Source organism: Crocodylus siamensis, chromosome 9, assembly GCF_052110815.1.
Source record: "Crocodylus siamensis isolate JL-2025a chromosome 9, ASM5211081v1, whole genome shotgun sequence".
Taxonomy (NCBI): Eukaryota; Metazoa; Chordata; order Crocodylia; family Crocodylidae; genus Crocodylus; species Crocodylus siamensis.
The window spans coordinates 733881-759147 of NC_143403.1; the positions used below are offsets into that span (position 1 = coordinate 733881).

A 25267-nucleotide genomic window follows, 5' to 3' on the forward strand; every position below is an offset into this window, starting at 1 on the left:
ATGTGCACGACTGAGTCATTCTCCTCTACCTTAGCCACCTGTGCAGGCCCTTCTGGCTTTACAGCAACCTTGTTCCCCACACTGAAGTTAGAAAATGGTGAGAAACCAACCTGCTGTGATGGATGGAGACAAAGTACATCTGCATCCCCTTGAATTAAATTACATTCATCTCATCTTTTTATTTAAGAAAAGAAAATTGTCTAAGGGCACAAATTATAACTGCATAAAAAAGTCTGCTGGGAAAAAGGTGCGTTCCCAAAGACTGGCTCTTCTTTTTACGAATTCCCACACGTGTGTGTGTGTTGTGAAATTTATCAGACGAGACATTTCAAAGAATTGCACCGCCCTAAGTTTCCAAATATTGCCCATCTTGAACGTAGGCATATTTGACATTTGTAAGTCTCCTATATGAGACATGCTTATTTGAAGACAGGATGCCGTGTGTGACTTCAATCAGTGATGTACCCTGCAGCTAACCCTGACCCTCCCCTATTAGGCAGTATCGCGGCTTTGATTTGTGCCCTCCGAGGGCCGTGCTATGGGAACTGAACACCAGGGAGCTACAGAAACTGCAGAGGGAGGGTCCTGCTCCTCCCTGACCAATTGTTCGGATCAGCAAAACGCTCCTTAAAACAGCTCGGCACCCAGGCTGAAGAGGATGGATGGGATGCAAATACATGGCAGGTCTGAAAGGAAGTGCCTCACTTAAGGGACTCCCTTCTCAGCACCCAGATCAGCCCAGGAATTCCTCCTTTTCTCCTCGGTTCGCGTTTCCTTCGCTGCCCCCTGCACCCCCCCTTCTGTTGGAACGCTTATGCCTGGGATGCGTGTGTTTTCTATCAGTCCTGAAGTGTTTTACAGATGGAGACTATTTGGGGGCACATCTAGTCTGTCCGTTTGCAGCAGGGTCTGATGTTCGTCTCTTGATGTCTTTCTAATATTTCAAATGTTGCCGTAACCTCACATTTTGATTAAGTCTTCTGTGCTAGAGAGGGGGAAGAGCTGAGCCCCGTTTTAGATCGTTTCCTGAAAAGCCATTTTTCATCAGCTGCTTTTTGCCTCTTTCTTCTCTCGTCCCTCCCCTCCCCTCCCCTGAAAAAAAAAAACTGTAATAGGTATCTGCTGCAGATCATTTTATAATCGTCTAATCTGCGATCCAGACTGTGAAGGACTGATTAAAAAAAAAAGGGGGGAAAGTCCAACCATTTGATTCAAACTGTAAGCCTAAGTTTGGGTCAAAGGTCATGTTTCCAACTGGAGGTCTTGCAAAGTGTTTGCTCTGTGAGCTGCAGCAAGCCCAGAGCCCCTCCGGGTAGTCCAGCACGCGCGGATGCCAGGGCATCTCGGTGTTGTTAGAAAGAAATTGTCATTGCTACAAACAGGCCTAGAGGTGGCTGAAGCTTTTTTTTTTTAATTTTCAGGAAAGGAAAGGGGAAAGTGGGTGGGCTTGTAGGGAACCCTCCTCACAGAGCCGGGAGAAGCTATGCTGGAGGAAAGTATTGCTCGTAATGACACTTCAGCCCAGACACTTGAATGCTAAAGGTTAAACTTACATTCTTCAAGAAAGGGCTCTTTGCCAACTTGAACTGTGTTGTGTGTTCACTACAGTCGCCTCCTCCACCCCCGATCTGTCTATAGGAATCCCACGTTTGGGATCTGGAGAAATAACCAACAACTATTTATGAACATATACTTTCTCTGCTAGCGCTCCAGCCTGTCAGGGTAAAAACAGTCTAAGGCTCTGGTACCAAAATTAGTCATTTCTGTCAGCTAAAAGCAATCACACAAGCAGTCGAAAAGGGACAGCTGTCATTATATCTCGTGTCCTCCTGTGACATACAGGCCACGGGATTTCACCTCCTAATTCCTGCATCGAGCCCAATTGCTTGTGGCCTTATTTCCAGTCTGTATCTTCTAGTTAGCATTGACTGCAGGCAGAAATGGGAAGCCTTAGATAAAAAGGATTGACAACAAAAGAAGAAACAGACTCTGGAGGCATCAAAATAATCAAACCAAGCGGTGAAACTACAGGTAAGGCTTCTGGCAGTTCGGGTTAGGAATGATGTAGGGAAAATGCTGCTAACTACCCACATCAGCCACGCAGGGCAACGTTCGAGGACAAACTTTAGCATAGTTTTAAAAGCTGCGCCTGCATGCAGGTAGGTCTATACTATCAGGAAGAGCTCGTACTCCCTACACTTTGACTCTTTGCCCCCAGCAGCATTTTCCACCAAGGAAATGGACATAACAGGACAATTTGCTATGCTTTCCAAAGCGTCCTTCTTGCACAGCGTCACATGACACTTGCTAAGGCGAGGCAGTCATTGGTTGCAGCGGGAAGAAAGGCTTTAACTCCTCGCAAGCAGTGGAGAAGAAACCCGGGCTAGAAGGATGAAGTGAGCAGGCTGAGAAGGAGGGTACAGCAGGGCCAGGGAGTGTGGTGGAGACCAAGAAGCAATTACAATTTGGATTCAGATTTTGCTAGGAGGCTAAGGCAGGATTGGGGCAATATTTTTCTAATTCCTGCAGCTACCAGGGTTTTTCTAGCATTCTGCCTCCCTTTAGACAGTCATCAACTGGGGGGTATTTCGTGGCACAGTCCCACTTCTGCCGTTTGGCCCCTGGGGAAGTTCACACTTTTTAATATCTTGGATCAATTCTGCAAGGGCTGGTGCAATAGTCAGCAATCAGAGACAGGAAGCAATGACAGGCACGGCCATAACCAACGCACTGACGCAAGTAGGACAAGAACAATAAAGTCCTGTAAAACACGAATTAAGGACAAACGGGTTGGCAAAGCATTCTCCCCTCTTACCCCACCGATTTGCACTGTACTGCCTTGCCAGCCAAGGGCCAAATGTACAAATGTGTTTAGGGGCCTCGCCTCCAGGCAAAACTCGGACCTGAATACCTTGGTGGGAAAGGACCTAAGCCTGCTGTAGGGATTTTATACCTTTTTCTGAAGCATCAAGCATGAACTTGTGCCAGAGGCAGAAGCTGACCCACGGCTCTGCTGCAGCGTGGGAAAACCTATATGCCTGTGAGAGAGAGGAAGGGAAGCAGGAACTGAAGCTCTCCTGTTGGCCTGCCCAGAGGTTTTGAATATAAAAGGTAGATCTCCACTGGATTCCTCGTTGAAAGGTTTTTCCCACGGGGAAGGAAGAAAGTCTATGTCCTTTTCCGTTCAGAAATGCCGGTGCTAGCCCGTGCTGGTACTGGCAGGATGAGACCCAGGTCCGTGCTGAGGACTGCCCTTAAGAAATCCACGTAGCGAGGGGAGCGGATGAGCTGTTCAGAGCCTGCCTCCCTCTGTCTCCTAGCTGTGTTTAGCAGGGAGTTGGCTCTGAACGGAGCCTGCACGAATAAGCGTGTCAGAGCTGCGGACCGACGGAGGCAGACAGAGGGTTTGCTGAAAGGCTTGTTAAGGAAGCGCCACTGACCATGCAATCCAGTTACATAATGCTTCAAAAAATAACCGTACTAAGATCTAGGAATCGCGTCTGAGTGATGTATGCGGTGCATTTCAGCAACAGGGAGAGGTATCAAGTATCCATCTTTCAACCCGAAGGCTGATAGTATATTTATGCCACAATCTGACACTCGGCTTCAGCTATGAACTGCTCCAAAGGGGAAACTGGCTCCGAGGGGGAAGTGTCTGCGGTTCCCTTTCAAGGCAGTGCTGCACCCTGCAGTCCAACTTTATTTGAGTCCTTGTAAAATTACCACTCGCAGAATACAAGGCATTTAAGGGGCACAGAAGCTTTGTTTTGTGGGATTTGTGTTGGGCGAAAGAAAGGGCCAGGTAGAAAGCAAGGGACCTGGTCACCCGTGCTAGCCCTGTTTACTTTCCCCAGCTCTCTGCTCCTTCAGTTTTCCTCCAACGCTTCAAAATGGCTTACTTACAATTACTGTGCAATACGAATACAAATCCAGAATGCTAGAAGCAGATACGGCTCCTTGCCCCGGGTACCTCCAATTTAACGGCACAACCCGGCAAAGGACCGAGCATCTTTTCCTCCCCCAGAATCAAAGTAAACTAGAGGCCAGGTTTTCAACTGAACAGAGGGTACAGTAGTCCAAGCAGGATCTAGAGGATGGCCGAAGATTAGACGTCGCAGTCTCCAAACAATGCAGGCAGCTCTTGTTATTAATTTCAACAGCAGCTTACTGCAGAAAAGGCTTCGGAGGAGAAGTACGTTTCAAGGAGGGATCTGAGTGGTGAGAGGGAGGTAAACAGCAGTGTGGAGACTATTTCTAGGGTTTCCCAGAGCTTTATATGCACAATCTGCTAGGGCCTCATTTGCTGGATACGCGTCTCATGAAAGTACTTAAAATCCACGTTTGACGGCAACTGATTTCCTTCTACTTTACCAAACCCCTACGGCAGTTGGGCGCTTTCTACCGAGTCCCCTTAAAGTTTACAGCTTTCTGATTGCTGCCTGGAAGGAAACGCAGTCCTCCGCCCGTCCCAAGCTCCCTGGGTCCTGCAGCTGTGCTCGCTGCAGGGCAGTACAACCCAGCCACCAAAAGAGGGGCTGAAAGGGATGCGCTGTAACCAGGGCCTTGCAAATTAACAAAATCACTCTCCTTGATTTGCCAGCGCTTTCAAATCAACATGACATGACATGCTGGAGACTGTAATTTAATCTGGCAGCCGCGGTTTTGTCGTCCTTGTTGTGTTTCGGGCCAGCCTGTCTGAGCTGCGGGAAGCGGCCTGTGTGGGATGCAGCGGTGAGGAAAGGGTGAAGCCCGAGCTCCTCGGGCCCTGCTCTCCACGCAATACGCTGCCTTCCTCCCATCTATTTCTAGACTGTTTACCTGGCAAGCACCACATGACCAGTCCGCAAGGAAATGCTGACATCACTGCGTCTCTCGCGCGCGCTCCCTCCCTCCCTCCGCTCGCTCGCACGCTCACACGCGCTCTCTGGTACATGTTCCCGCACTCCTCCTCTCCCACCCCTGCCCCACGCCTGCCGAGCCTCCCTCTCCCGTCTCTGCTTTCACCATCTGGCCGATTCCCTCTCCCTGCACGCGGGCTCTCGCACTCTTCCCTCCCTCTGCCCTATTGCCAAGAGCGCAGGGGCATGGGAAGAAGCCCGTGTAAGACCGCGAAGCCCCCCCGTCTCGCTAGCAGGTAGCTATGCTGGAAGTGAGGCGGGTCCCCTGCGGGGCCCAGGAGGGCAGGTAGGGACGCGCAGAAGCACCAGCGCTTCATTTCTGTGCGCAGTGGATTTAAGGGTGCGCTTTCTCTCCGAAGGGACTTCCCCTTTGTAGCTCCTGAGCCCCCTGCTTTCCCTCCGCGCCAGGATGAAAGCTCGCTGCGTTCGGTAGGCCTCCGGGCCTCTCTGCCAGGTGGGCGCAGGCACCCGCACAAGCGCGCGAGGCACGCCTCAGTCACCCTCGTCTCTTCCCCAAACACGCCCGGAGGCTCCCGTGTGGCAGGGAGCCGAGGGGACTCCGTGGGATGCCCGGCGGGGCCCGAGCCGGGGAGGGCTCCCGCCGCAGGTGCGTGCTCTCTCAAAGCGTCATTTATCCTGGGAACCATGCGGCCAAGCCGGAGGCTCGCGCTGCTCTGTGGAAGCTTTCTTGGTGCAGTTGGGCACGGCGCCAAAGTATGCAGTTTAAAGGAAATGTTTAATAAAGACACGGGAGCCTCAAACTGTTTATTTTTCCTCGCAGAAAGGTGGAGAGACGGTGTCCCTGGAAACTGCCTCCAGAGCCAGAGCAAGTCAGCGAGGCCAGGGGCTGCGAGACCAGGGGGATCAAAGGGAGCTGCTGCACGGGCTGGAGGACAGCGCTCAGCCTCTAACCTCGCTCTGCCCTAACAACTGCCATCCTGAGGGGTCATAAACTGTTGGGGAAAAGGCAGCCCATTAGTGAGTCTATTAAGTCTCCATTAGTTAGGTGTGAACTCATTACCCTAACACACTTGGAGGTGGGATTCCACTTGTAGGACATTAGCACTTTAATAGGCACATTTACCACTTTGCACCGGATGGACGGAGAGAGGAGAAACACCTCCAAGTTTCAAGGCAGCCGTGTGCCTTTCGCCTGGAGCCGGGCACAAAGGGGTGCTTTCCCACAAGGGTCCCCAGCCACGATTGCTCCTGTGAGCCCCGGAGCAATCAACATCCACAAAACCCTGCAAACTCTTCCTTGGACCCACTTCTGCAATACCGAGGAAATAGCCAACTCACTTCCTGCCTCTCTATTTTGTTAACTTATCTTGCGATTCAACCTGCTCGTCGGTAGGGAGGCAGGGCGCCGGGAATGGGAACGAGGCGGGGGGAGCAGCTGGTGCTGGCGCGCCAGGCCGGCGGGGGAGCCGGCTCTGCCAGAAGTGGGAGGTTGCTCCATTTAGAAGTGTTCCCCAAAAAAGCTTAGTATGGGATGAATAAGCTCCTGTCCTCTGATGCCTTTGCTAGACTCCTGTATTGCTTTCTGCCTTTCTCTGTCTGACTCTCTCTTTTCAGTCGCGCTGGAGCGATGGCGTAGCTGGGATGGGCCAGGGAAGATGCAAGAGGCAAGGCTGTGCCCCGGGTCTCTGGGACGAGGCATGCATAGCGTTCGACATCTGGTACAGCCCTATCCCAGCCACGTCGCTGGTCCAATCAGAGACATCAGCCACAAAATCCTTGCCTTCCTTTTTGTACGATGTTCAGTTTTTGGAGCAGGGCCCATGCCCTCCTCTTTCTGGAAAGTTCTGTTCACGTTTTAGGGAATATCTCAATATAAAGAATAAATTGGATTATATGAAGTTAGTCAATTAATGGTGGCTAGGAGTAAGGGAAGAACTGATTCTTTGTCTACTTACAAAAATAACAATACTTTTAGGGGAAAAAAGTGTGTATTTTATGTATTTGTCTTCTTCCACCCTTAAAATATCACCCTCCGTGCGTTGGCAGAGGTTGTTCTTTTGTTAGCTTTTGCAAAAGTGCCAGCATGACGGGGACCAATCCTGACAGGTTTCTGGATACTGCTTTCACATTAATGTGTTAAAGACTAATAACTGATTAGTAAACTGGCCAGCAATAAAGGTCTCACTGTTTTGTAAATCTAAACCATTCATACCTGAAAGAGGGAAGTTGCAATAAAAAATGAAGAAGATACAAAAGGTCTTTGAGATCCAGTAGAGCATCCTGTTTTTCATGGTTAGCCGAAAAGGATGCTAAATTCAGTTTTGCCATTCTTTATCAATGGCATGGTCTCCTGTTCATGTCATATTACTGTTTCTTTATGGTGGTCTTTTGGTTTTCGTCTGACCACTGTTGTTCCCACAGAGAGAAAGGAATAAAAATCCCTACCTACCCTGAAGAAGGAAAAAAACATGATGCCCTTTCCCATCCTCGCTGCCAACTCTGTTGCGTTTGAAAGCTTCACTAAAGCACGGCCAAGCACAGCTCCTTCCAAACCTGGTGTTGAACGGAGCCAGGCAGGAGCTGAGACACCTTGCACGAGATCCCTTTGCAAAACCTATTTCAGCGCATACGGGCTTGGTCTTGCAAGCTGCTTCAGGAGAGGGAACGGTCTCGAGTCTTCAGGCTTGTGCCCAAACCCCCAGCAGAAGCGAGGGGCCTGACTGCCATTCCTTTCAGCAGGAGCGAGGTGCCTACATACCGTTAAGGATGTGCACATCGGACCAGGGACTTGTGGCCTCTCTTCCCAGTTCGGCCGCAGACTCATCGTCTGGCCTGTGGTCCCCAGACACAAGGTTGACAGGGCTGGGGGGGAGTTGTAAAACGCCTCTGAACTACTCCATGCCTTGGCTTCCTATCTCTACTGCAGGAATGACACTAGTTTTCTCTGAGAGGGAGCAGAAGGAATCGAGAGGCTTATTTAAATAACGTTTTATCGATTTTGAGGTGCTTACATAGTGATGCACAGATGATGATCACCCTGCCACAACAGCTATTGTCTGTGCTCCTTTGATCACTCTCCCTTGCCCTTTGCTCACAGCCCGATCACGATTGCGCCAAACACAGATACTCTAACAAATCAAGTCCCTTAACGGTTTCAAACACTGGAGCTTATAAAAATAAATTAACCTACTGAAAACTCTTTCCTCCTTCTCATCAAGGATGGTATTTCCCTCAAAATTATCCCTAGCAAAGGCCCAGGCCAGGTGAGTGCCAGCTTTTCGATTCATAAAAACGTAATGATGTCAAAATGCAATATCCTGCAAGCCTGTCGGATTAGAAATGGAGCTTTATCCCACTGGAAGGGGAGATTTGCAGCTTCCCAATGAGACCCAGCACCTGCTTCTAGCCCCAGAAGATCTTGGCCTATCTGACTTCATGCCTGTGACATTTTTAGTTATGAAAGCCACTTTGTCATTTAACGACATTTTTATAGGCCCCTCTGGTCTTGTGCAGTTGGACTCATGGTAACAAAGGCACCTGGCTTTATAGCAAGAGGGATGGATGCGAAAAATCGTCCCAATAAAATCTCTAAAACATTCCTAAAATAGCTTTCCTGCAACGTATGTTTTATACAGAACACACAATCATGTAATACGGGTATTAAGGTTTGACCAGCAAGCATTTAGGGTAGCCAGCATAATTCACTCGTGGTGTCTCCATTCACATGTAATGGGGACCTCCTCAAGTCATGCTGATAGGACCTTTATGCCACACCATCACGTATGCCATATATGTCTCAGCAATTAAATATTTACCAGCATTGCCATTTAAACTGTCAACTTGAGGCCTCAAAATAATCACTCTTCTGTGATTAATGGGGAAGTTCACACCTCTCTCGGAGAGGCTGTTTCGGGCTATCTGCAAGAGTGTGGCACTTATCCGTATTCAAGCAGTTGGGTTTGTTTTTTTTTCCAAAACGAAGACTGAAACTTTCCTTTTGAGGGCTGTGGGATAGGAAAGGAAAGCTAAATTTTCTTGGAAGGGTCGGCATCTACAGAGACGCTCCACCGCGTCCGAGCTCTGCAGCTTCATCCGTATCAGCGCGCCTTTCTGCAGCTCTCTCATAACGTGCTGGAAAGAAAACGTGGCAGGATGCGGCTCAGACCAATGGAGGAAGGCGCTGTGGTCTCAAGATATTTGCAGAAACCAAGAACATTGCTTGGTCCGGGACAGCAGCTCTCTACTTTTCCTGCTCGCCCGGACTTCTTTCCCCGAGCCTCTACAATTCGCCAGCTTTCTGAACAACTGGCAGCCTCTTTCTCTGGCAAGGGAACCAAAAAGAACTGGCATCCGCACACAGAAAAACCGTGGGAGTCCTTTAGGAGAAGCGTAGAGGTTTTCCACGGTGGACTATGCATGCATGCACATGTGAGCGGGTGAGAAGGAGTGTGTGCTGGAATGAAAGGAAACTTGGCTTGTAAATAAAAAGGGGCATCAACCATAACCTGCATGGTGCCTCTACGTGGAGAGTGCGTCCTGGTGCGGGGGCTGCCTGGGGAAGGGTGCCGGAGAGGGGCAGACCGTGGCAATGATGCTGCAAGAGATCTTGTGAGAAAGGCAGGGGAGATGAGGACCCTGTTGCTCCTACAAAAGAGAAGCTAAGTGGCTGAAGATACCGTATGAGACTAGTCAGATAAAATCAAGTATTACAATGATTTCCAGTTTTATAGTGTTTTGAGAAATAAAGCTAAGCCAGACCTGGCAGCTGGGACACAGGCATATACACACCCTGGGAGAGCACTTATGTGGCCTTCATGAGGCTAAGTAATAAACACTTTGTCTTCACTCCACTATTTATGGGTTGCTTAGGGGCATCTGGCTCTCTTTTTACCCTTACCTGGGTATAAGATTATTGCAGAACTGGGCTTTAATAAGAACAACAGTAAATTTGAATGACCACACATGCACAACGAGCTTCTGCTTCCCTGCTCTCCAGGACTAATTACAAAGGGGAACTGGTTTGTACAAGTTTACACATCCTCTCTCCTCCCCTCCTTCTTGTTTTCTTCTAATGCTTTAGCCTGGTTATGCCATAATATGGCAAACTGGAACTACAGTAACTGGGTTCGAAAACAAATGTTCATGCTCTGGTCTAGTTATCTTTGCAGGACAGTTTCTCCGCAGCAGCCCAGTGCTCCCTGCTCAATCTCACGTTTCAGGTCATCTCTCTGGTATTTCCTCCTGGATGGCTCATTGTCAATTCAAACTAAACATGCCTAAAAATGAACTCTCTATCCCTCCCTCCCTACACCCCCTCCTAGTCCTCTGTTCTCCATCACGGTCACATCCACTACAATCCTTCCTGTCACCTACATATGCAACAAGGGGTACCTGCACCATACCCCGCGCTCTTACATCCACGCTGCGATTAAATTATTTCTCACCACGCTACCCTCTTCTCTCTGTCCTCAAGACCGGCTCCGCACTATAAAAAGACATCACTGTAGTTTTCCAAGCCAGTCACTCTCACAACACATCGCCTACTGCAACAAGCACAAATTGCGATCACCCATCAGCAAAGTATCAGAGAGGGATAAGAAGGAACTAATAAAGCAATGAAATAACTGAAGAAGAAGAATCAGCTCCCTACCTGGTGTTGTCTCTTATGTGGATGGGAACGTCTTGTTCTTCTCCTCCGGACTCCTCCTTTCCATTCAGAATATGAAAAGATGCACACGTAGAGTCAGCAAAAACAAGTGGCCTCGTTTCTGCAGTTCAGCTTCTTGGTGGATTTCTCTTACGATGCTTGGCCCAGTCTCTCTTGTGTATTAAAACATCTTTTAATTCTCATAAATGGTGGTGGAATGGGAACGAATAAATCACTTCCACATCTTACTGTGCCGTTATGGTTCAGAGCTTGTGCAGTTCTCCACTTCCTCTTCGGCAAAGTTGTCCCAACCTAGAAGAACGAGAAGACACGACAGACTGAGCCGGGCTCTCACAAGTGCAGCACGTGCCCGGGGTCGCGTGCTGCACCTCCGGCTCCGTTGGCAGGATAGTCTACCACGACAGAATAAACAGTAATCATTCTATAAGACTTAGTGGTTTGTATTTTGAAAGCAATGCTTCATCCTGGCTAATAAACCAAGAGCAACAAAATCTACGCTTTGCTCCTTACATAAATGAATGAGTAAAAGAGGTAAATGCCTGTGGAAGTAAAGGCCTAAATACTGCAGGCAAGAACAAGCGTTAATGAAGAAAAATGCTTTGCAAATAAATCCATTCTTCACTAATTACACCTGAACATCACAAGCCAAGCCTGTAACACCCCTACGCTCCTACTACGAGCCTGCTAGTGCCTCCTGCTACTGTGGACATCTCTTGAGGAGGAGCCTCCTCTCTGGCACACGCCTGTATTCACGTATGGGTTGGGCCCGCTGTCTCTCTTCCTTTCTGGCATGGCCATTTTTATGGCTCTTCGGAGGATATAGCCACACATCCACCGGTCAGCAGGGTGAGGCCAACCTGATTAAATTCACCCATATAACGAACCCATACGTTTCACGTACATCAAAGGATTCACGTGCCAGTAACTTGCACTACAGTTCATAGCGTCCTCTGGCAGCAGAACTTGTGCCTGCGACTCCACAGAGAAAAGATTTTTAAGCCCGTCTCCATTGAGTGCCCAAGAAACCGGCAACGCTGGACCCAAACGGGCTGCAACCACCGCCTCTGGGCCTTGACTTCTCAGCGCGGGCGTGATCTGGACCGTCCCTGAAGAGGTGCCGCAAGCACCAGCAGCTAGCGCGGCCGCACGAGAAGTGAGCCCCGTGACCCAAGGTCAGGCTGTGCGAAAGAAGAGGCTCCTTTAGCTTTGCCTCTGGTTTCTAACCCCGCTGTACGCAGAGCCACGCCGTAGCGGTGGGCACTGCTCGCTGATGGCAAAGTTCTAGCTGGGCTAATTAAGCTCACCGAGCTAATAACTTTCCATTTTGGGACGAGTATTATTCATAATTTAATGTATTGCCGCTGAAACATTAACCTTTCAACAACTGGCACTGTGCCCACAGCAGCCTTAGCGCTGACCATCTTTCAGGAAAATGAGTATTATTGTTAAAACATGTATAAATCATTCATGGCTTCAGCTTTTGTGTCAAACTGTACGTGAAAATAAGTAGTAACCTGGGTAATTTATTTACCTTTTGGTGATTATTTTTATGATTTTATGATCCTATTCAAAGATTTATAAACATTGGCCACATGCCATTTTCTACTCATTTTTACCTTCCCGATACTTTGGTGGCTACTCCGTTTTTCATCCATACAGAAGTCCAGACTGATACAGGAAAGCTTAATACAGGCACAAACACAAGCTCATTGCAAGGGAAGAAAGCTCTTGTTTTAAACAAATCCCACAAACAGTTTTCCACACAGCCACTGGGAGTGCCAGTTCGATTTGCACTTACTAGAACACGTTCACAATTCACGCACAAAGAGCCTCAAATTCAAAGAAAACATTTTTTTTAAAGCTGTAAAGCTTCTGGTCAGCAAGAGGACGTGGGGTGTTGGGAAGGGGAGGCTGTAAACGCTGGAAGGCGTCCAGGCGTGTTGGGAAACAGAAAGTCCAGCTCCCGGCACCTGGCGACTGGAATGCGATGCAGAGCTCAGGAGACCCGCGCGCCGACTTGGGACTCTTTGCCGACCGTCTGCATCATATTTTGTTTCCCAAACTCGCTTTGTGCGGAATTTGTGCTTTGTTTCATTGCACAGAAAGAGAAGAGGCCCTGGCCTTATCCAGGACCAGACAACTGCTCCAGTCCACAAGGCTTCCTGCTGACTTACCCTTCTGGCTCCCATCAGATCCCTTCAGAAAGCTGCACGAGATCCAACATTCGCTAATAAAGTGGGGTAGTAGAAGAACCTCGTCACACTTTTAGGCTTGTTATGCGCATCCTGTGCACATGCAAACAGATGGCAGAAGGAAAAATAAAACATACTGGGAATTCTCCGTTTAAACAATCCCAGAACATTTGGAGGGGTCACAAGACATACGGTAAAATCCAGAGGAAAAAGAAAAGCATCGCCTCTAGGATTTTGCCCAGGCCCTTTCTGCCTATTATAATGCAACATAATATTATACCATTTTATACAGCATTATGATGCAGCTGTGCAGGTAGCACAGCAGTGTCTGGAGAGGAGGCTCACGCTCAGAAAGGGGACAATTGCTCGGTGTGTGACCTGGTTACACAGGGGGATGAGGTACTGGTGAATCTCAGCTATGCCCTACAGGCATGACACGTCAACGGAGAAGCGAGCAGATAAAGCGCAGAACAACAGAAGCATATATTCACAGCACCAGCCTCCTGTCTCCAAGACATCAAGGGCCTGAATTTCAGAGGTGCTGAGAACCTGCAATTCCTGGTGATTTAACTGGAGTGGTAAGCATCCCTCAGAAAGTCACGGCTGTGAACTTCCTCCATGGCGTGCCATATCATAAGGGCTGCTCTGATGATTTCCAGTCTTTTTAGCCTGTTCCAGCACTTAACCCACCCAACTGACTTGCAAAATTCATATATGTTAAAAGCACAATCTGCATGTAAACTGTGCCAGACAGATCAATTCAGACCTGCACCTCTAAGAACCTCCTTTTACCGTGGAGAGCAAAACGCACTCGCTGTTTACTACAGAAGCAAAGCCGGGCATCCAGGACTCTTACCTTGATATTTTAGCTTGTGTTAATCATAAAAAGAAACATCTGATCCATTGCATCACGCAAGCTTTTTGGAGCGTTACAAAATATTCCCTGTTTTGTTAGTTTTTAATACTATTTTTCAACCCTAGTTTGCACCACGTTAACCTTACAAACTTAACTGTACACACTTTGTTTTAAAAAGATATGTGTGGACCCCTCCTGCCTACAGGGACTGTGGGCACTGGAATGTACCTGTCTCAGGGCAGCGCTGCTCAACCTTTTGGCCCCCCCGAGGGAGAAGTGATGCAAGGCCAGTCCACGAGCTGGACTGGGCCCCGCACGTCAGGATCGGTCCTGTGACGCTCTGCACTGCCTCGTTTGGCCCGGCCTTGCCCCGTTTGGTCCCGTGTACTGAATGCCGCGTGCAGGGCCACGCTGTCTGGCCTGCAGGGCTCCCCCCGGTCCGGAAATGTGACAGCAGAGGACAGGCAGTTAGCTGCCACTGCTCCCCGCTGCCAAATTTCCAAGCTCGTGGGAAGCCTGGATAACAGGGGTCTGCAGGCCACATCTGACCCATGGTCCAGGGGTTGAGCCCCCCGTTTTAGGGCATCACCGCTGTTCTTGGGGGGAGGTCTCCCTTGATGGTGCTTTAGATGAAAGCTGCCACCCACTGGTCACACAGTTCTGCCAGCTGTGGACTCCATGCTGGGCACGTCTACACATGCAGTTGCTGTGCAGTAACCTAAATTACTGTGCAGGACAAGTGCCCATCTACACGTGCATGCCCGTACTGCACAGTAACTATGACAACTTACACCAACTTGGGGCATAAATTTGATACCTGCATGATACAGGTATCAAATTTACACCTGATTAGTTACTGTGCAGTAATGCACATGTAGACGCCTTACTGTGCAGTAACCCTGTATGTATGGATTGACTCGGGACTAACTTTAGTCCTAAATCATTTGACACACAGCACTGATACACCTTCATGCCTGCACGTGTAGATGCTGGCCTATTCCGGCTTACTTCGTGGTAAATTTAAGCTGGCATAAATGCACGTGTAGACACACTCACTGAGTCAGTCCTTTCACTTTACCTGACACCGGCCATATTGTTACACAGGTGTGTGACTGCGTATAAGAAAATCTCTTGTCACTTCTAATTCTGAACTTTGCACAATGGGTGAACATCCAATGAAAAGATAGCTTACATAGGGGCTCTATTTACCCCTGTTTGCATCTAATGTCTTTGCAGTTTGAGGACTACTGGTAGGAAATAGCCTCGACAGATGCAACACGTGAGAAGTGGGAGAAGCACTCCGGGCCCCGCTTCAGAGCTCGCCTGCAGCTCATCGCACAGTCGGAAAGGAGTGCATGCCATCTGGGGGCAACAGCAGGTGCAGCAAGCCTTTGGCTTCAGGCTTTTCCTGGGTTCATATTTAACAGAGGTCACACGTGAAAGAAAGCTGGTAGTCTCTGGCCAGGGCCCAGCGGACATTCATCCACGTAGAGTTTTGCATAGCAGCAAGTCGCTCTCTTTCAGGTTCATACGTTTCCTGCCCCCACGCTATCTAAGCCTCTAAGTTCAATGCAGGCAGCGTGGAAGCAGTGCCGAGGTCGAGGGGCACTGCTGGCTGCGAGGAAAGGACACCAGGCAGGAAAATAGCTGGAAGTGTCCCGCCAGGATCAGGAGGCATAAGTGAGTGCAGCCGTGGAGGGGAAGAGCAGGCAAACCACGCTGTGCTGCAGGCTGGGGGGGAAATGTACGGGGTGCCTGCAGCTTCTTCCAGATTGTGCCTGAGTTTAAGCATTGCCGCCAGCACCGCCCTTTCACGAGCAGCAAAGCAGCCACGGGAAGGAGAAAGGCTGCTGCAAACTCCGTGGTCCTCTGCGGTGCCCCCTCCCCAACCGCTGTTTTTTCACTCCACTGGAGAGAGAAAGGTCTGGGGGGTTAGAGGTTTACAACCTGACTAATGCACTTTGCAGATTGTTTTAACAAGTCTTGATACTTCTGTATCCCAAACATAACGACCGCTCACTTCTGCCCAAGAGATTCCCTCTCAGTAGGAGAAGGAAAGTTCAGTCTTTGAAGGGCGTCTGCTCTGAGTGAACAGTGTGCGTGTACAACCACGCACTTCTCAGGAAAAAAGCCACAGTAACTAGGTATATTACACAAGCCACTAAGAAACGGAAGTACTTTAGATAGAAAAACACAGGCCTTTTTATCCCTAAAGAGGAGAGCGTGGACCTGCACCCTGAATATATTTTGGGATCTTGCAGCCAAAAGAATGACATCCTGGTGTAGCATTTTGAAAAGACATGACATTCCTAGTCCTGGTGCTGACAGGATTACCATGACAGCTTAGAAACCGCTCCACTCGTGCATCACCTGCCTGAGTCTGCAGAGGCCTGAGACAGCGTCTGCCGGGAAGGGGAGGGCGGCTCAGCTTCCCGGCTAGAGCCGCGGGCCCCGGCAGGGTCTCAGGCCGACCCACTGCCTGCACACCAGGAACCACGTCACGCCGTTACAACAAATGGTGCACTGCCGAGAGGAGCTCGCACAAACGTTTGACCAGGACGATTTGGGACCAGCATGCCTGTCTCATGCAGGGGGTCGGACCGCACGGACTCCGAGGTCTCTTCAGGCCACGAGTCAGGCAGACATCAGCCGTCCTAGATGCCAAATCCAGGGGCTAGAGGCAGATCCAAGATGCCTGAAGTCTTCAGCCAGCACATCGAGCCAAGGAGTTAGGAGCCAGGAGCCAAGGGCCAGAAGGCATTTCAAGGTCAGGACCTGGAGTCACAAAGTGAAGATGTTGGACAAGAGATAAAGCAGCCAGGGCTAGCGACCAGGAATCAGGCCGGGTGACAAGATGTGGGAAGGCAGCGTGCACGCATCGGCTGGACTCCAGGTACGGCGCAGCGGACGGCACCGGGCAGTCTCCGAGACGAGGACCCCCGGCCAGGCCGGTGGCTGAGCAATGGCTGTCTTGGGATCCAGCTGGGACACCTCCCCGGGGGAGGCCAGCATGGAAATCAAATCCAATCAATCAGGCAATCAATACCGACATAAATAAACACGCTCGCTGACTGGAAAACATGACAACGGCAAGGACAGATCGTCTGCAGAACGCAGCTAAGAACTATCCTCAAAAGTCAGCATCGCTGAACACTTTGTCTAATTTTACGTCAATCAGGGCTTTCCGCTTGGCACAGTGCTTGCGTGGGGAGGGGAATTAAGAGTATCTGCTGGTGATAGAACAGATTAGCATGACTTTCTGATTAAACATTAGCACTGTGCAAAATCGATTCCACATATATTAAGTAGATTAAAAACTAGCTAACTAGTCATTGTGACTGTGGAATCATCATCCAACGGGGCGTTTCTATAGGGTTTTGGTCCAACGAGATTTAATATCTTTTTCTATGATTTGGAAGAAAAAATCAGGGTAGAGATGCACCCCAGGGCATTTGTACACATGCTTGCGCCGCAGAGCCGGGTGCTTTTAAGTGCACCCCAGGCTGCAGATCATGCATTTGTATAAGCGGCAAAATGCGCATCAGCGCTGAGAAAATGGCAGGGGTGCGCTTTTGAATTAAAACACAGTGAAGGTGTTTTCGTTCAGGAGTGCACCGCTGCCATTTTCTCAATGCTGATGTGCATTTTGCCACCTATACAAATGCATGCAATGCAGCGCTGGGCGCAAGCTTGCATGCGAAGAAGACTCAGTTAATCCAATCTGCTCCAACGTGCTGGATCTCCAGCCTGTCAGAGCAGACAGACATATGTGTATAAATGCCCTTATAGACTAACTAAACCCAAGCTGTGTAAGCTCACTTCTTAGATGCTGTGAAAGGACATGCACAGAGCAGTCTATCAAATAAAGGAGTGACTTGAGTCCAAAAGACAGGGAAGGGAGCGAGGGAGGGAAGAAGGGAGAGGAGTGGGGCGGTGCTGGGAGAAGCAAGCAAGTAATAAGCCCCTAGGAACAAAGGGGTCAGAAAAGCCAATGTAGGTAATGGGATAAGGATCTGCAGCCCCTGTTTAGACCATACTTAACACAATCCAGTTTCTGGATGACTTCTCGTTGCATAATTTTGCGTTCAAGCTGGTTTCTAAAGTTTTGTTGTTTAAGAACAGCCACACTGAGGTCAGCAATGGGATGTCCAGGCAGGCTAACACGCTCTGCCACAGGCTACGTGTCTTTCCAGAAAGAACATGAGCTGCATGTCCATAAATGACACACCGACCTCCCCATCCATCCGATGTACACAGCAGAGGGACACGGTCCACAGGTTCTGGTGTAAATGACACTGGTAGAGGGGCAGGTACATGAACCTCCAATGTTATAATCCATGCTAGTTGCCCCAGCAATGCTGTGGGGGCACAGCTGGCATCTGGGTCCATAGCAAGGCCTGGTGCCTCGGTGAGATGGGAGTCAGGCAGCTTGGGAAACCTGGTTTGAGGCTGTCTGCACCCCGGGGCAGGTTTGTCCCACATGGCTAAATTGTCATTTTCCAGGAAGGGTTGAAGGTCTTTAATGATGTGTCCAAGGTGTTCAAGCCAAAGGTGACAGCCAAAGGGAATCTATTGTCCTTGTCTCAGGATTGGCATTGTAGCAGTAATGACCTTCACTCACCCATTGATGTGTGCTTGACTACAGCAAATCGTCCACATCACCTGGTCTTGACCTGAAAAAATTTGGGAAAGGAAGCAGCTACCCTCTGCCCTGGAAATGTTTAATCCAATGGTTAGTCAACCTCACTTTTAAACAACTGCACCTTAATTACTAATCTGAATTTGTCCAGTCTCTGCTTCCACCCATGCTGCTGCTTATGTCTTTCACTGCTATATTAAACACCTTTTAGTGCCCAGTATTTCCCCCCGAAAGTGCTTGTACATCGTAATGAGGTCACCTCTCAACCCTGTTTCTGATAAGCTGAACAGACTGAGTTCCTACACCTTTCGCCTCAATTTTCTTCAACCCTAGGAATATTTTTGTGCTTCTTTTCTGCACTCTCCAGTTTTTCACCATCCTTTTAAAAGTGTGGGTGCCAGAACAGGACAGAGCATTCTAGCACCCGTGCCACGCGTGTCCCACTCGTACTCTCCATCTCCTGCTTATGCGGCTGAGGCCAAGCGGGACGGCAACCTGTGGGACCCCTGCCACGTGTGGCAAGGGCAGCCCGTGTGCACGGCACACAGCAGACAGAGCAGGGGCAGGGGATCAGAGCAGCATTCAAGGAGGCGCAGGCCTGCAACCCGCTGCCGCGAACCCTTTTTGCCGTCACGTTGCACTCCTTATTCGTGTTCAGATACTTGCATGCTAGACTTGTTCTCCTGCTCGGGTCCTCTGCTTTTCATGATACAGTTCCTCATGCTGTTGGTGTGGAGGGGATTCCTTCGCTCCTTGATGTATAATTTTCACTGTTATATTAAAACTCATTATTATCTGAACGGTTCCCAGCTTACCAAGAGAGGCAGGTTGCTCGGTATGACTGCCTTGTCTCCATTTACTATTCTGCCAGTCTTTTGTCATCCATAAATTTTATCAGCAGTGATTTTCTATTTACTTTTAGATGATTGATGAAAACATTGAGTAGCAGCAGGCCTAGTACTGATCCCTGCAGAACCTCACTAGAAACACTTGCATTCAACGACGATTCCCATTGCAACCGCTTTTTGAGATCTGCCAATTAATCAGTCCATTTAACATGTGCTTTATCAACAGTGTGTGGCACTATTTTTTTTAAAATCAGAATATCATACGGTCCTAAGTCAAATGCTTTACAAGAGTTGAAGGGTATGGCCAGACCTCAGACGTACGATGTCAGGTAACGGCTCACTCGACCAGTCTTTGCCGCCAAGCGGGCTCCATCTCCTGGACCAGGACCCCAGTACGGACATGTTCACTGCCTTGTGGCAGACTGACGGGACGGGCTGTGCAGGGGTGTGCTGTTTCCTGTGCAGGTTGTGGCCCAAAGAATGGACTTGCTTTTTTTTTTTTTTTTTTTTTTTATATAAAACATGTCTCCATATTATTTATATTCCTATGCTTTAATTCTTTACTGAGTCTCATATACGCCTTTCCATTATTTTATCCCTGAGTGATGCTGGGCTAACTGGCCTATAGTAACCCAGGTCTTCCTACTTTTCCTTTTCTGAATAGCTGGCCAACATTAGTACTCTTCTAGACTTCTGGGAATTTCTATGTTATTCCAAGACTTTTAAAAGCGGATATCACTGGGCCGGATATTTCCTCATCCAGTTCTTTTCGGACTCTTGGATTTAATTCATTTGAGCCTGCAGATATCAGTAGTAGATGCTGAGGTAGAAAGTACTTCATTACCTTCATGTGATGGAAACACATTATCCTGCCCTTTCTAAATATATAACAGAAATATTTATGGAACACTTTCATATTTTCTGCATCATTGTTAATAATTTAACATCTCTAATTCACTAATGGGGCTATACAGTTGCTAGAATTTCTTTTGTTCCTAGCATATTTAAAATACCTTCATACTTTTCTTGGTCCTGCCAATCACGGATTTTTTTCTCATGGTGTCAATTTTCTAATTCATATCAACTACTATGTGTCCCTTTTCCACTTATTACACACACAGATATTTTTATAATTGCAACTTTTACTTTCCCACAGAACAAGGACGGGCTTCTAGCTGAAGTAGTCTTCTTTTTTATGATAGTATTCCAGCTTCTAGGTTGTCTAATCAAATGTTCCTAAAGAATTCCTTATTTTCATTCACATTTCTCTTTCCTTTTTTTTTCTCCCTGCCAGTTTCATCATTTTCCCCTACTTTAAGAATTCTGGAAGACACCTGAGTCCATATATTGCTGGTTGGGACTATCCTCTTTTTACCTATATTACATGCAATCGGATCATGATCAGATGAACATGAACTCCCGTCTTGATGATATGGCTCAGAGCACTAATGTGATCCTTGGATATATAAAGGGGAATACTGAGTAGGAGTAGATAGGTTATAGTATATTTCTATTTGGCATTGACATGACTGCTACCAGCATATAATACCCACTTCTGGGCTCTTCAAAAAGGAAGCTGACATACTGGAGAGGATTCAAAGAAGAACCACAAAAATGAATCAAACATTGGTAAATGTACTACTGCTATACAGTGAAAGACTCAAAGACTTTTGCAGCAGGATTTGGAATTAACACAAGTGGGGAGAGGTGAGATTTGTCAAAACTAAAGAGGATGTTGCAGTAATTGAAATGTGAAATGTTGAGAGCCGGGACAAGTTTTAAACACTTAGACAAAAAACTTACAGATATAGTGTCGAAAGCTTCAGTAGGGTTTAGATACAACCTGGATGTAAGGAGTTAGACAGAGCATCAAGTAAAAAATAACGCCCAGATACAGGCCTGAGTGACAAGCGAGACGGTGATGTTTTTGATGGTGATAGAGAAAGGTGGCCTTGGGGAGAAACCGTAGGAGTCCTGTTTTGGCAGGTTGAGGCCGTGTTAACCCCCCGCAAGGAGATGGCCTTCTGTGCACAAGACCCCTAAAAGTTACTTTTTGTACTTTTTCTATGTTAATGACTCTCACGGATAATCCCTGATCCAAGCCACAGAGCGAAAGGACCAGCCTGGTTACTGGGGGTCATGGCCCTCTTCCTTGATCTCTTGAGCAAGAGATCAACCACCTCCTGTCCTTGCAAAGGCAGGGCTCGGGCAGTATCCTTATTCCCCCTATGGCAAGTTCGGGTGCTGTGATGTTTCAGGCATTGTGCCTGGTGTTTGTGTGGGTGTTGTTCACTACGTGTTTAAGACCAGGTTAGATGAACACTTGTCTGTGACGGGGATGATCCCACCTCGAGCAGGATGGCGGTCCCTCCCAGCCCGGCACTTCTGCGACGTTCACAGAGGTCTCTGCTATCACCTCAGGCACGGGGCATCCAAAGGTTCAATTCTCTCCTGTCCTACTCAATATCTACATGCAGCTGTTGGGTTACTTGTAGGCACATAGGAGTTGCTATAGCAGACTGGACTGGTGGTCATTCTGCTCAAGAATAGGTTAACAATATGAGAATGATCCTCTACTTCTCCTTCTTGCCATACTAGTCATTTCAGCGTACTAAGATAAACTCTGTGTGTTTCAAAGTCCCTGTAATATTGGCAACATCTTCCTGCATTAGTGTTTTGCCAGAGGATTGGGAATATGAGCCAGTCCCGGCGCTGGTGGCTGTCCTGTTCAATTCTGTCCTGCTGCAGAAACCTCCTGCATTTGGGGAGTCGGATAATTTGCTAAAATGTGAGAAGTATTTAGTACTTGGCTCTTCTCTGCTGACTTCCATTCAAGGTTTTCAGAGTACTTTCAGACACTGGCTAATTAAGCCTTGCAGTCTTCTTTGAACAGGCAAGTATCACCTCCCTTTTACATGTGGGAAACTGAGGCACAGAACAACTCAAGGGCCAGATATTTTTAAAGGTATGTAGGCACCCAACTACCTAAGTAGCTTGTACAAGGCCAGAGAGGAAGCCCGTAAAAAAACCAAGATTGAAGGCAGGTCTCCTCTCCCTAGCATTAAAGGATGAGACCGTCAAGGGTATTCATGCACAGCTAGAAGAAAGTCATCTTGTGCGTTTTGCTTCTCGGGCTCAAACGCTGGTACCAAACAAAATTCGATTTCGGAGTCTCAGCACTGCTTCCTCGACGCGACGTTGTGTTGCATAGCTCGGGAGCAGAGGCACCGGTAACTCCCTACACTCCGGTTACAAGGGAGTTAAAGTTGAGGTTTCTAATTGCTCTCTTGAGGCCTTATTACTTGTTGATTAGGCCCTTTTGGGAACCGCATCAAACCGACAACAATAATAAACACTCACTTCACTGGAAAGTTTGCAACAGCTAAAACGGCCCTGCAGGCCTCGTGCACGGGGCAGCGACACGAGACCTGGAAGTGGCCGAGTGTTTGCTTTAGACTGGATGCCACCTCCTTCTGTAAGGAGGGTTCGGGTTTGGGGCGCAGGATCTATGGGACATTTAACAAGCTGATTAAGGACTGCTATAGAATTTATGTTTGCCCAAGGCTCTTACTTGTCTTTGTTTGCTCCCCCCACCCCTTCCCCATCCTAAAATAAGGGCTGTAAAGTAGGGCTCTGGTTAAGTGTTTTTATTGTCGAGTGTGCATGTGTTAAAGCGAGAGAGAGAAAACTACACAGGCCTGTTGTGTGCGGAGCGGTCTCTGCAGCCCTTGCAGGGCTCCCACAGAGAGCGCAGTGCAAACAGCTCTTTGCACCTCTGCAACGGGCCGCTCTGCTCCCCACTGTCTGCTGGGGGCCAAACCCACGTGCACGCAGCGCAAGGCCCAGCCTCGCTGCGGACACGCTGCTTTCTAGGGCCGGTACCTGTGGGGCAATTCAGGGGGGTGGCAGCATGAATCCTTGCTATTGCTGCAAAAGGGAAGTATCCAACTAGCAGTTTTTCATGGGCAATGGAAAGGGTGTTGCTGGATCTTTGCCCAGTGTGCCCCAAAAAGGTGGATGAAGGAGATGGAGCAGGATTTGCATTACAAATGCAAATCCAAATTTCTACATTTAGAAATGTGTACACGCGTTAGCTGAGGTGGGACAAGGGGCATGGTACTGACTCTTAAATATTAGGAAAATCTCTCTGACTAGGAGGGTGGTGAAGCGCTGGAACAGGTTGCCCGGAGAGGGGGTGCAGTCTCCATCCTCGGAGGTGTTTAACACCTGGCTGGACAAAGCCTTGGCTGGGAGGATGTAGCTGGGGCTTGTCTTGCTTTGAGCAGGGGTTGGATAAGATGTGACCTCCCGAGGTCCCCTCCAGCCTCACTTTTCTATATTTCTATGAGACAGTCTCATAAGTAAGCCTAGCCACTGTATGGGGATACGATGGCTCTCTAAATACACTGTAGGGTACGGAAGAAGACATATGCAAGGCACAGGACAGCGCTGGCACAAGAAAAAAACAGGCATTAAAACTGGCCACACATTCAGTCTGAGAATTAGAAAAGGTTTCTAGCCATCAGAGGAATGAGCTCTGGACTCAAACAGTCACAATGTTGGGATCAAGAAACCCCACTCATTTCAAGGTGGAGCTTAGCACGTGTATGACAGGAATGATATGCAGGGGTGCCTGTGGTAGCAGGGGGCTTGACCTGATGCCCCAGCAAGTCTCTTGTAGACCTACATCCCCATAAAGACAAAGTGGGCCAACCTTTTTGGCAAGCGTGCCATAAATCAGCCGCAAACCCTCCCCGAGTGCCACTCCAGGCCTCTTCCTCTGCTTGATCTCCTGCTCTGCCTTCCACTCCCGACCCTGTGCTCTCTGCCTGATCTTCTGCTCTGCCTTCTGTTCCTGCCTTACCTGCTGCCGTGCTGCCTCCTTCCTCCCTCACCCGTCCTGCACCATGCACGGAGGCTGCCCATGCCGAGGGAGAAACAGCAATCTCGCCGTGTGCTGCTGAAAGGACCCACGTAGAGCAAAGCTACCTGCCATGCAGCATCACGATATCACTGTTTGGAAATTAAAAACAGCACGTGGACGTACTATAATGCACAAGCACCACGGTGCCCTTCGGAAACATGATTACGCATTACAAAGGGGTGGGGGAAGGACTCTAGGAACCCTACATTGGGCATGGTTCCTACACAAGTCTGGAAACTTGTTCCAAAGTCCACATTGTGGGAGGAGAAGTCTGGATCTGGTTTAAAAAATAATTTCCAGCATAAATTCATCACAACCAGTTTGTACGCAGGAGTTTTATACTGGTATTTGTACCAGAGCTGAAAAGTGAATCCAGATCTCCAGTCTGGTACCTTAATCACAAGCCCATCCTTAGCCACACTAAAGACACGTGTGGCACAAATAACGAAGTACTTCCACGTGGCGATCAGCGCCTCCTACCTCTTCCAATACCGGGCCCCACCTTTCTATCAGGACCCCCTATAAAATGCTTTCTACGTACCTCAGTGCTCGGTACTTGTTAGCGCGGTGGCAGGGAGGTGAAGACTAGAAGAAAGATTACCACTACACGGCTGCTGAAGTGTTATCTACACTTCGAGGGTCTGTGTGCTCACCACGGTGTGACAGGCGTTACAAGTCCTGGGGCTCAGACAGCGCGGCGTGGAAGGAGATTTGCGCGTGACCCAGTCAGGTAGACTCATCTTCTTAGCGACAAACCAGCTCGATGGTTTCTTAGGTACGTTTGAAAACGATCGCTTTGCTCCCCGCGCATTGCCATGGGCCGGCACGCAGGGGCTCCGCAAGACCGGCGCCGGGAGTCAGCGCCGAGCTATCGGCGTGTTTTACAGCAGGGGAGTGGGTTTGCAGACCGGCGCCGGTGGGACCCTGGGCAGGAACGGCGAGAGGTGCTACACACGAGAAGAAGATTTGGCAGAGTTGCTTGAAGGAAGATAAAAGGTCAGAGCCATCCTACCCCTAGCTCCTGTGATCTCCACTAGCTCTTCGGTTTCACGAGTACCAGATCCATCTAATTAAAAGTAAAATGGCTTGAAGTGTAATTTTCAGTCTGTGGCTTTCGCAATGATTTGGATGGCATCATTTCTACAGGCTACGTTTCAGAAAGGACAGGGAAGGAAACAAAGGTCTCTTATAATCTCAAGTTGTTCTCGAATATCTGATCTCTATGACTCTCTTAGAAACAGGGCACAAGGCCTGCTTGAAATCCCTCTGTAATGAATCAGC

The 25267-nt window shown here is 48.6% G+C and overlaps 1 protein-coding gene across 6 annotated transcripts in view; it reads right to left on the reverse strand.

Moving 5' to 3' along the window:
- Window positions 1-25267, reverse strand: part of ZFHX3 (zinc finger homeobox 3) — an 832685-nt gene that overhangs the window by 210312 nt on the left and 597106 nt on the right. For all 6 annotated transcript variants that reach the window (XM_090063359.1, XM_090063361.1, XM_090063365.1 and 3 more), the window contains one exon: window positions 10510-10818. The gene's annotated coding sequence lies outside the window, so the exon portion shown is untranslated. The remainder of the gene's footprint in view (window positions 1-10509; window positions 10819-25267) is intronic.